This window comes from Callospermophilus lateralis, chromosome X (assembly GCF_048772815.1).
Source record: "Callospermophilus lateralis isolate mCalLat2 chromosome X, mCalLat2.hap1, whole genome shotgun sequence".
In the NCBI taxonomy this organism is placed as follows: Eukaryota; Metazoa; Chordata; class Mammalia; order Rodentia; family Sciuridae; genus Callospermophilus; species Callospermophilus lateralis.
In genome coordinates this window covers 54,666,819-54,678,999 of record NC_135325.1, presented here as the reverse complement: position 1 = coordinate 54,678,999, position 12,181 = coordinate 54,666,819, and positions in this window count along the sequence as shown.

Here is a 12,181-nt window from a genome sequence, read left to right as displayed (position 1 = left end):
GACAAAAATCACAGTCATCTCAATAGAAGCTGAGAAATTTTTAACAAAATTTAGCAACCATTAATGACAAAAAACACTGAAGAAATTAGGGATGGGGAAAAATGAAAGTATTTACTTTAAAATTTGGAACAAGATAAGATACCCAAGCTCACCATGCCTATTCAGTAAACAATTAGAAATCATAGCCAGAGAAATTAGGAGGATTGAAAGTAAAATATTCTACAAATAAAATAAATTAAATGGGAAAGGAAGAAGTCAAATTCTATTTACAGATGTTATAATTTTCTATTTAGATGACCCATAAAAAGCTCCATGAAAAGATTTCTACAGATAATAAATTTGGCAATATAGCAAGTTACAAAATCAACATAAAACAATCAATAACTTTCTTTCATACCAACAATGAAAGAAAATATGAAAAATAATTCATTCACAACAGACTAAAAATAAAACAATGTATTTAGGAAATAAATCTAACCAATGTGGTGAAAGATCTCTACAATGAAAAGTATATAATATTGCATAAAGAAAATTGAAGAATTTACAAGAAGATAGAAGGACTTCCAATGTTCATGGATGGGCAGAATTAATATTGCTATAATGGTAATACTACCAAAAGCAACATATATATTCAATGTGATCCTCATCTAAATACCTATGACATACTTCAGAGAACTGGAAATTTACCAAAAAAAATAGTTATAAAATTAATTTGGAAGAATAGAAGACCCAGAATAGCCAAAGCAATTTTAAGCCAAAAAAAGTATGCTGTAGGCATAACACAATGCCACACTTCAAATTATACTATACAGCTATAGTAACAAAAAACTGGATGTTGCTGTCATAAAAACAGACACAGAACAAAGGTACAGAATATAAGACACAAAGATAACCCACAAAGATGCAGTCATTTGAGCCTTGAAAAAGTTGCCAAAAATATTCATTGAAGAAGAGACAATCTTTTTAAAAAATGGTACTGGGAAAACTTTGAATTGATATGTAAAATAATGTGATCAGATCCTTATCTCTCACTCTGCACAAAAGTCAACTTGTAGTGGATCAAAGACCTAGGAATTAAACCACAAACAATGCAACTTCTAGAAGAAAATACAGGGTTAACACTCCAACATATATGAACAGCCAATGACTTTCTCAATAGGACATATAAAGTTCTTGTTGGCAAGAGTTAATAAATGTGATGACATCAAATTCCAAGGCAAAAATTCAGAGTTTGAAAGAGAACCTAAAAAATGTGAAAAGCTCATGGCTAGCTACTTCTTTGACAGAGGAATAACAGCTAGAATATATAAATAACTCAAAAACCTTAACATAAAAACCCCCAAATAACCCAATTTAAAAAAGGGCAAATAAACTAAACAAAAATTTCTCAATAAAGGAATACAAATGGCCACTGAACATATGAAAAATTGTTCAAAATTATTAGTATTTTAGTTATCTTTTGTGCCCCATGACCAAAAATCCTAATAAGAACAACTTAAAGGAGTAAAAACATATTTATTTTGGTTCCTGGTTTCAGATACTCAAACTATGGTCAGCTGATAAAATAGCTCTGGGCCCAAGGTGAGGCAGAATATAATAACGAAAGTGCATGGTGAAGAAGCTCAGGACATGGTAACTAGAAAAAACAGTGAGAGCTCTGCTAACCAAGGACAAAATATAAACACCAAGGCATGCACCCAGTGATCTATCCCCTCAAGCCACACCATACCAGCCAACAGTTACCCACACATATGAATGGATTGACACACTAATTATGTTCAAACTCTCATAACATAATCATCTCACTTATAAACATCCTTGCTTTATCATGAGCCAATCATACCACTCTTTGGTAATTATTCTAAAACATGAAATGATAATCATGGGGCTGGGGTTGTAGCTCAGTGATAGAACATTTGCTTTGCATATGTGAGGCCCTGGGTTTGATCCTCAGCACCACATTAAATAATTAAATAAATAAATAAAGATTTTGTGTCCATCTACAACTAAAAACATATTTTAAAAAAGAATGAAAATCATGATATTATATAGATGTGAGCATACCCAATATATAGCAGGACAATTCACAATAATCAAACTATCAAACCAGTCTAGTTGTCTATGTATATATGAAGAAAATGTGTATATATACACAATGGTGAAACTGAGAAAATTATGTTAAGGAAATAGCACAAATTCAGAAAGTCCAGGGTCATATGTTTCCCCTCATATGTTCAAAACTAGAGAGGAAAAAGAAAATAAAGGTGGAGGAGATCTCTTAAAAATCAAAGAGAGATCAGTAAACCAGGGAGAGCAAGGAAGAAAGGAAAGGGGATTAAACTGGGGAACAATATTATCTAAATTTTATTGTTATATTTTATGTGTTGTGTAACAATAAATCCCATAATTATGTACAACTATAAATTCACAATTAAAATGTGGACACCTGTCAAAGGATAAATAAACATACTACAATACTTTAGTAATCAAAATAGGAGGGTATTGGCATAAAACATACATAGACACCAAAGGAACAGAGTAGAACTTAGAAAATAAATTGATGAGTCTATAACCAATGGATTTCTAAGCAATGGGTTTAGAATACATACTAGAGGCAAGATTTTTTTCCAATAAACATTTTGGGAGGGTCTGGGGATGTGGCTCATCAGTACAGCGCTCACCTAGCACATGAGAGACCCTTGGTTCAATCCTCAGCACCACATAAAAACAAATAAAATAAAGGTATTGTATCCAACTACAACTAAAAAATAAAATATTAAATACATTTTGGAAAAAAAAATTGATATTCATAAGCAGAAGAAAAGTATTAGAAAACTATCACCACCCAGTTACAAAAATCAACTCAAAATGAACTGGAGAGTTAAATTTAAGAGCTAAAACTAAGATACTACAGGAAGAACACAGGAGGAATAGGTTCAAGACATTGGAATGTGCAAGGATATTTTGGACAAGATTTCAAAAGCAAAGGAAGTAAAAGCAAAATAGGCAAATGGTATGACATCAAACTAAACAGTTTTTTCATAGGAAAGGAGACTCAACAGAGTGCTGAAACAGCCTAAAGATTGGGAGAAAATATTTGCAATATATGTATCTGAGAAATGATAGATATTCAGAATATAAGGAACTCAAAAACTAGATATCAAAAATTTTTTTAAAAATACATACAAGAGGAAGTGAGGGGAAAGGGAAAAAAACAAGGGGGAGAAATGAATTACAGTAGATGGGGTAGAGCGAGAAGATGGGAGGGGAGGGGAGGGGAGGGGGGATAGTAGAGGATAGGAAAGGCAGCAGAATACAACAGACACTAGTATGGCAGTATGTAAAAACGTGGATGTGATTCTGCAATCTGTATATGGGGTAAAAATGGGAGTTCATAACCCACTTGAATCAAAGTGTGAAATATGATATGTCAAGAACTATGTAATGTTTTGAACAACCAACAATAAAAATTTTAAAAAAAAGAAAAGTAGAATGAATATATGTATTAAAATATAAGGGTAATCAATCAACTTATAGAAATAGAACACTGACCTTTGCTTCCAGCATTAGATCAAAGAAAAGCATGGTGAGAGCCTTTCCCACTAAAGAATACAGAGCTTCTGGAAAGAAAAAAAATGTTTTTAAGTTTGAGTCCATCCCATTTATTGATTCTCGGTTTTAATTCTTGTGCTATAGGAGTCTTACTAAGGAAGTTGGGGCCTAATCCCACATGATGAAGATTAGGGCCTATTTTTTCTTCTATTAGATGCGGAGTCTCTGGTTTAATTCCTAGGAAGAGAAATGCAAATCAAAACTACTCTAAGTTATCATCTCACTCCAGTCAGAATGGCAGCTATTACGAAGTCAAACAAGAATAAGTGTTGGTGAGGATGTGGGGGAAAAGGTACATTAATTTGTTGCAGCCAATATGGAAAGCAGTATGGAAATTCCTTGGAAAACTGGGAATGGAACCACCATTTGACCCAGCTTTCCCTCTCTTCGGCCTATACCCAATTAAGAACAGCACACTATAGGGACACAGCCACATCAATGTTTATAGCAGCACAATTCACAATAGCTAAACTGTGGAACCAACCTAGATGTCCTTCAATAGAGGAATGGATAAAAAGTGTGGCATATATACACAATGAAATGTTACTCAGCAATAAAAGCAATAAATAAATGGAGTTGGAGAAGATAATGTTAAGTGAACTTAGCCAATCCTAAAAAGATAAATGCCGAATGTTTTCTCTGATATAAGGTTTCTGACTCATAGTGGGGTAGGGAGGGGGAGCATGGGAGAAACAGATGAACTCTAGATAGGGCAAAAGGGTGGGAGGGGAAGAGAGGGGGCAGGGGGTTAGCAATGATATTGGAATGTGGTGGACATCATTATCCAAAGTACATGTATGAAGTCTTGAATTAGTGTGAACATGCTTTAAATGCAAACAGAAATAGGAAAAATTGTGCTCTATATGTGTAATAAGAATTGTGATGCATTCCACTGTCATGTATTTAAAAAATAAAATCAATTTAAAAATAAATAAATAAATAAATAAATAAATAAATAAATAAATAAATAAAAATAGGCAATAGATGTAGACACTTTCTTAAGAATTGGCCATACAAATGGCCAATAGGTATATGAAGATAACTCAGCATCACAAGTAATTAGGAAATGAAAACCAAAACCACTATATGATATCACATCACTCAAGTAAGAATGACAATTAACACAGATACTAAAGATAATGAGTACTAGTAGAAATGTGGAGAAAAGCACACTGATGGTATGAATGAAAATTAATGTAGTCATTATTGAAAATACTGTGGACTTTTTTCAAAAAATTAAAGAGTACTACTACATGATCTGATATTCTCACTAGTTGATGTATATCCAAAGGAAAAGAAATTAGTATTTAAGAGACATTTGCACTCCTATCTTTATTGCTAAACAATTAGGAATAGCCAAGAAATGGAAAAGAGCTAAGTATTCATAAACTGACAAATGAATAAAGGAACTGTGGTACATATGCACGATGGAATACTATTCAGCCACAGAATAGAATTAAATTCTATCATTTCTGACAAGATCAATGAAATTGAAAATCACGTTTTCAAAACAAGTCAATAATAGAAATACCACACGATTTCACTCATGTTAAATCTAAAAAAAAGTTGAACTCATAGAAGTTGATAGTAACTTAGTGGTAATTAGAGGCCAGAAACAGTGTGGGGGAGGATGGGGAAAGTTTGTTGATCAATGTTTATTCAGCTATAGTTAGATAGCAGTAAGTAATTTGGGGGTATTATTATTGTATATTGTGATTATTATAGGTAATAATTTCAAACTATAGATTTTATATAGGGAGAAGAAATAATTTTTAAAGTTTTCACTTTGAAGAATTGATAAATGCCAATGTTGCTGCTGATGCTGCCAGATGTCCATTCTCAGGGTGTGCTGTTGCAGCTACCACTACGCAGAATTCATTTCCAGAGGACCTGAAGGTTGGTTGCATGTGACCACCTTCATCTTGGGATACCTGCCAAGGCCTGGAGATCCAATGTCATGGTGCCTGAGGGTGTGGCTGCACCTGAGGTCTTCCTACTGGGAGTGCTAGTGACCGCTATCTTGATGCTTCTTCACAGGGTCACTGCTTTGTGTAAACACATCCCTGGTGGTCTCTGTGCAATTTTGAATGGCACTGAGGTCTTTGGACTGCAACTTGGCTGAGCCTGGGATATCTTAATCCCAGATCCACTGGGTCTATGTGGGCCAATCTGGGCCAGGAAGTCCTGTGAAAAGTCAGAGACTGAGGGCATTTTGCACCAAGGGGAGCACAGATTGGAGAGGCTGGAGAGAGCCAGGCTCTCCCCAGCTCCACAGGTCCTGGAGTGCACGGGGGACAGAAAGGGGACAGACCTGATGTAGACAGCTAGCTACATCAGGACAGAGGGTTGAAAGGGGTATAAGGGAATCTTGCTATCAGCTCACCCAACCAGCGAATCCAGCACCCACCAGACTGGAACTATCATCAAACACTAGAAAGCCCTGCATATGGGCAGAGAAGGGAAGCTGAGAAACTTTTGAAGACCAGCAGAAAAATTGTTTAATTTTCTGTCAAGATTTTTTTCCCTCTCTCACATCTCTACCATATTTGAAACCGAATGTTTTTCATGCATAAGTTTGTTGAGGACTAGGATATATGAATAGTATTTTAAAGTTTTATTGTCTATTCTTATACTTTTAGTTTTTTTCTTTTACTTTTTAATTTTTTACTACGTATTTTTTCCTATCATCTATCTTTTTCCCTGGATTCTCTTTCTTTCTTTTCTCCTGCAAACAGCCAAACTCTATCAATTCCTCTTTTACACTTCCTATAGGTTTTTCCTTCTATCTTTCCTCCTCCCTCGTGGGCATCACATCCTACACCACTTCTGTTCTCTCTTTGTCCACCATTTGAAATTATAAACCCTTTTAGTAAACTTACTGTTTATATTGTAGACAATAATTGAACACATCATTTTTGTTTATTGTGACAAAGCTATGGACGTCTTAATAGAAGCTATCAGGTTAAAGACTGTATATTATTTACATTGGGTACTGTTAATATTGGTCTCCTCATTAAAGGTGAGGTACTGGTGACTTCTGGGGACACTGTGTGTCTGCACGATAGGAACTAAACTTCCTCAAATTCATATTATTAGATGGGAAAACACACAAGCAACAAGAAAAGCAAGGGGGAAACACCCAAACAAACCAAGATATTCCAATAATAGAATCCGTTGACAATACAGTAGAAGAAATGTCAGAGAAGGAATTTACAATGTATATAGTTAAACTGATCTGTGAAGTAAAGGATGGTATAAGGAGTGAAATCAGAAAATACAATAAGTGAAAGACCACTTCCATAAAGAAGCAGGGATTCTGGGAAAAAAAAAACAAGCAGAAATCCTTGAAATAAAGGAATCAACATTCCAAATTAAAAATTCAATTTATAACATCACCAAAATATTACATCACTTGGAAGACTAAACCTCAGGCCAGGAAGACAAAATATACAATTATGAAAACAAAGTTGACCATGCATAGAAGATGGTAAGAAACCATGAACAGAATTTCCAAGAATTATGGGATAACATAAAAAGACCAAGTTTAATGGGGCTGGGGCTGTGTATCTCAGTGGTAGAGCACTTGCCTCACAGGTGTGAGACCCTGGGTTCGATCTTCAGCACCACATGAAAATAAGTAAATTAAAGAAAGAAAGAAAGAAAGATATTGTGTCCATCTACAACTAAAAAATAATTTTAAAAGACCAAATTTAAGATTTATTGTGATAGATGAAGGATCAGAGATACAAACCAAAGGAATGCACAATCTTTTTAATGACATGATATCAGAAAATTTCCCAAACCTAAAGAATGAAATGGAAAATCAACTACAAGAAGCTGACAGGACCCCAAAAGTACAAAATTACAGCAGATATACAGCAAGGCATATTACAATGAGAATGACTAATATATGCAATAAGGTACAATGTTAAAGGCTACAAGAGAAAAATATCAAATTACATATAGGGGAGAAACATACTTGGATCTCAGTTGATTTCTCAATCCTGATCCTCAACTCCAGGAGGTCCCAGAATAATATATTTCTGAAAGAAAATGAAGGCCAACCAAAAATTTTATATCCAGCAAAATTAAGCTTCAGATTTGAAGATGAAATAACAATTAAAATTAAACCAAAGTTAAAAGAATTCTCAATGAGAAAGCCTGCACTGAAGAGCATTCTCAACAAAAATATTTCATGAGGATGAAATGAAAAAAAAAGTGAAAACAAACAAAAGGAGGAACTACACTAAAGGAGTACTCAATAAAAGGAGAAACTAAGTCAAATTAATAACCAGAAATAAACCAAAATGACCAGGGAATATAAATCACATCTCAATAATAACCCTGAATGTTAATGGCCTAAACTCATGAATCAAAATATATAGACTGGCAGATTGGATTAAAACACAATACCCAATAATATGCTATCTCCAAGAGACACACCTCATAGGCAAAGACATCCACAGACTGAAGATAAAGGGATCAAGAAAAAAAATCACACACATGGATCACCTAAACAACCAGGGATTTCCATCCTCATATCAGATAAAGTGGACTCCAAGCCAAAGATAATCAGAAGAAACAAAAAAGAACATTTATACTGTTTAAAGGAATTACACATCAGCAAGTCATAGCATCATAATTATTAATGCTGCAAACAATAGAGCATCTGTGTACATCAAACAGATCTTTCTCAATTTCAAGAATCAAATAGACCACAGCACATAACACTGGATGATTTTAACACAACTCTCTCAATATTGGACAGATCATCCAAACAAAAACTAAACAAAGAAACTAAATAATAATGCAATCAATAATTTTAGACTTAATGAACATATATAGAATATTTCATCCATCAACAAGTGAATACACTTTCTTCTCAGCAGCACATAGATTCTTCTTTAAAATAAAGCCTATTATATGCCACAGAGCAACTATTAGCAAATACAAAAAAGTAGAATAATAGATAATAACCTGCATTCAAAGGAATGAAATTAGAAATCAACAATAAAATAAAATTAGAAGCTAACACCTGGAGAATAAATAATATACTAATGAATAACAAATAGAAAGCAGAAGAAATCAAGGATTAAATTAAGCAATATTTGGAGGTAAATGAGAGTACCAATACAACATATCAAAATTTCTGGGACACTATTAAGACAGTACTAACAGAAAAGTTCATTGTATTGAATTAATTTATTAAAATAATAAAAAGTCAACAAATAAATGACCTAATATTAGATCTCAAAGCCTTGGGAAAAGAGGAACAAATCAACACCAAAAACAGTAGAAGACAGGAAATAATTAAAATCAGAGCTGAAATCAATGGGATTGAAACAAAAGAATTAGAAAAATTGATAAACCAAAAACTTATACTTTGGAAAAATATAAAATTGAAAAACCTCTAGCCTGCTAATGAAGATAAAGCAAGAAAAAAATTACTAAAATATGTGGTAAAATATCACCACAGACACTACTGAAATACGGAAGACAATTAGAATCTATTTTGAAAATTTATACTCCAATAAAATAGAAAATCTTAAAGACATCAACAAATTTCTAGAGGCATATGACCTATACAAACTGAATCAGGAGGAAGTACACAATATAAACAGATCAATTTCAATCAATGAAATAGAAGACGCCATCAAAAGCCTACCAATCAAAAAAAAAAAAAAAAAGCAAGCCCAGGACCAGTGAGATTCTCAATCAAGTTCTATAAGACCTTCAAAGAATTAACACCAATATTCCTTAAATTATTCAATGAAATAGAAAAGGAGAATACCCTTCCAAACATATTCTATAAGGATAATATCACCCTTATACCAAAACCAGAAAAAGACACATCAAACAAAAAATTATTTAGACCAATATCCCTGGTGAACATAGATGCAAAAATTCTCAATAAAATTCTGGCAAGTCATATACAAAACATTAAAAATATAGTGCACTATGATCAATCGGGGTTCATTTCAAAGATGCAAGCTTGATTCAACTTATGGAAATCAATAAACATAATTCATCACATCAATAGATTTAAAAGTGAGAATCAGATGACCATGTCAATAGATGCAAAAAAAAAAAAACACTTGACAAAATACATCACCAATTCATGTTCAAAACACTAGAAAATGTAGGAATAGTAGGAACATACCTCAACATTGTAAAAGCTGTCTATGCTAAACCCAAGGTCAACATCATTCTAAATGAAGAAAAATTGAAAGCATTCCCTCTAAATATGGGAACAAGACTAAGATGACTTTTCACTACTTCTATTCAACGTCATCCTTTAAATGCTAGCCAGAGCAATTAAACAGGAGAAAAAAATTAAAGGGATGCAAATAGGAAAGAAAGAACTCAAACTATCACTATTTGCTGATGACATAATTCTATATTTAGGAGACCCAAAAATTCCACCAGGAAACTTCTATAGCTATTAAATCAATTCAGCAAAGTAGCAGAATATAAAATCAATATCAATAAATCAAACATGTTCCTACACATCAGTCTTCAATCTACTGAAAGAGAAATTAGGGAAACTACCCCATTCACAGTAAACTCAAAAAAATATATAAAATATTTGGGAATCAATCTAACAAAAGAGGTGAAAGACTTCTACAATGAAAACTACAGAACACTAAAGAAAGAAATTGAAGAAGACTTTAGACGATGGAAAGACTCCCCCTGCTCCTGGATATTAAGAATTAATGTTGTTAAAATAACCATACTACCAAAAGTGCTATAATTTTAATGCAATTCCTATTAAAATGACAAAGACATTCTTCACAGAACTACAAAAAGAAATCATGAAATTCATTTGGAAAAATAAGAGACACAGAATAGCCAAAGCAATCCTTAGCAAGAAGAGTAAAGCAGGAGGCATTAAAATACCAAACTTTATAGCTGTAGTAACAAAAATGGCATGGTATTAGCACCAAAACTGACATGTAGACCAATGATACAGAATAGAAGTCACAGAGACAAATCCACATAAATACAGTTATTTCATACTAGACAAAGGTGCCAAAAACTTTCACTGGAGAAAAGATAGCCTCTTCAACAAGTGGTGCTAGGAAATTTGGAAATCCTTATGTGACAAAACAAAATGAACCCCCCCCCCCCATATCATGCATGAAACTCAATTCAGAGTGGATCAAAAACTTAGGCACTAAAACAGATACCCTGCACATAATAGAAGATAGAGCAGGCCCAAATCTTCATCATGTTGGCGTAGGATTTGGCTTCCTTAACAAGGCTTCTAATGCACAAAAAGTAAAATCAAGAATCAATTAATGGGATAGATTCAAAGTAGAAAGCTTCTTCTTAGCAAACAAAATAATGAATAATGTGAAGAGAGAGCCTACAGAATGGGAGAAAATTTTGACCACATACACCACAGATAGAGCATTAATCTCCAGGATATATGAAGAACTCAAAAGGCTTAACACCAAGCAAAAAAATGAATAACCAATCAATAAATGGGAAAAGGAAGTGAACAGACATTTCACAGAAGAAGAAATACAATCAAGCAACAAGTACATGAAAAAATGTTCAACATCTCTAGCAATTAAAGAAATGCAAATCCAAACTACTCTAATATTTCATCTCCAATGGTGGAAAGAGACATCATTACACTAGGTACATGTATGACTGCATATGTGGTGTGAATCTACATCATGTACAACCAGAATAATGAAAAGTTGTGCTCCATCGTAAAATCAGTCTGCTGTCATGTATAACTAATTAGAACAAATAAAAATGGAAAAAAGAATAAATACTGTAAAAAATAAGATTTCATCTCACTCCAGTCAGAATGGCAATTATCAAGAATACAAGCAACAATCAATGCTGATGAAGATGTGGGAAAAAACTTACACTCATACTTTGCTGGTGGGACTGCAAATTGGTGCAACCATTATGGAAAGAGGAACGAAAATTCCTCAGAAAACTTGGAATGGAACCATCATTTGATCTAGCTACCCCACTCTTAGATTTAAACTCAGAGGACTTAAAATCACCATACTTCAGTGACACAGCCATGTCAATGTGTAAAGCAGCTCAACTCACAGTAGCTAAGCTATGGAACAAACCTAGGTGTCCTTCAAAAGATAAATAGACAAAGACAATGTGGTATATATACACAGTGGAATATTCCTCAGCCTTAAAGAAGAATAAAATGTTGGCATTTTTCAGTAAATGGATGGTGCTGGAGAATTGCATGCTAAGCAAAATAAGCCAATCCCAAAGAACCAAATGCCAAATGTTTTATCTTATATGCAGAAGTTAATTCACAATAAGGGGCAGGGATGCTAGGGAAGAATATTGTGACTTAGGATGAGGTAGAAGGGAGTGAAGGAAGGGGAGGGAATATAGGGGTAGGAAAAATAGTAGAATGAAACAGACATTAATACCCTATGTGCATATAACACTACATAACCAGTGTAATTCTATAATATGTAGAACCAGAAGAATGAGAAGTTATGCTCCATTTATGTATGACGTGTCAAAGTGTATTCTCCTGTCATATATAACTAATTAAAAAAAATGAAAAAAGAATTCATAA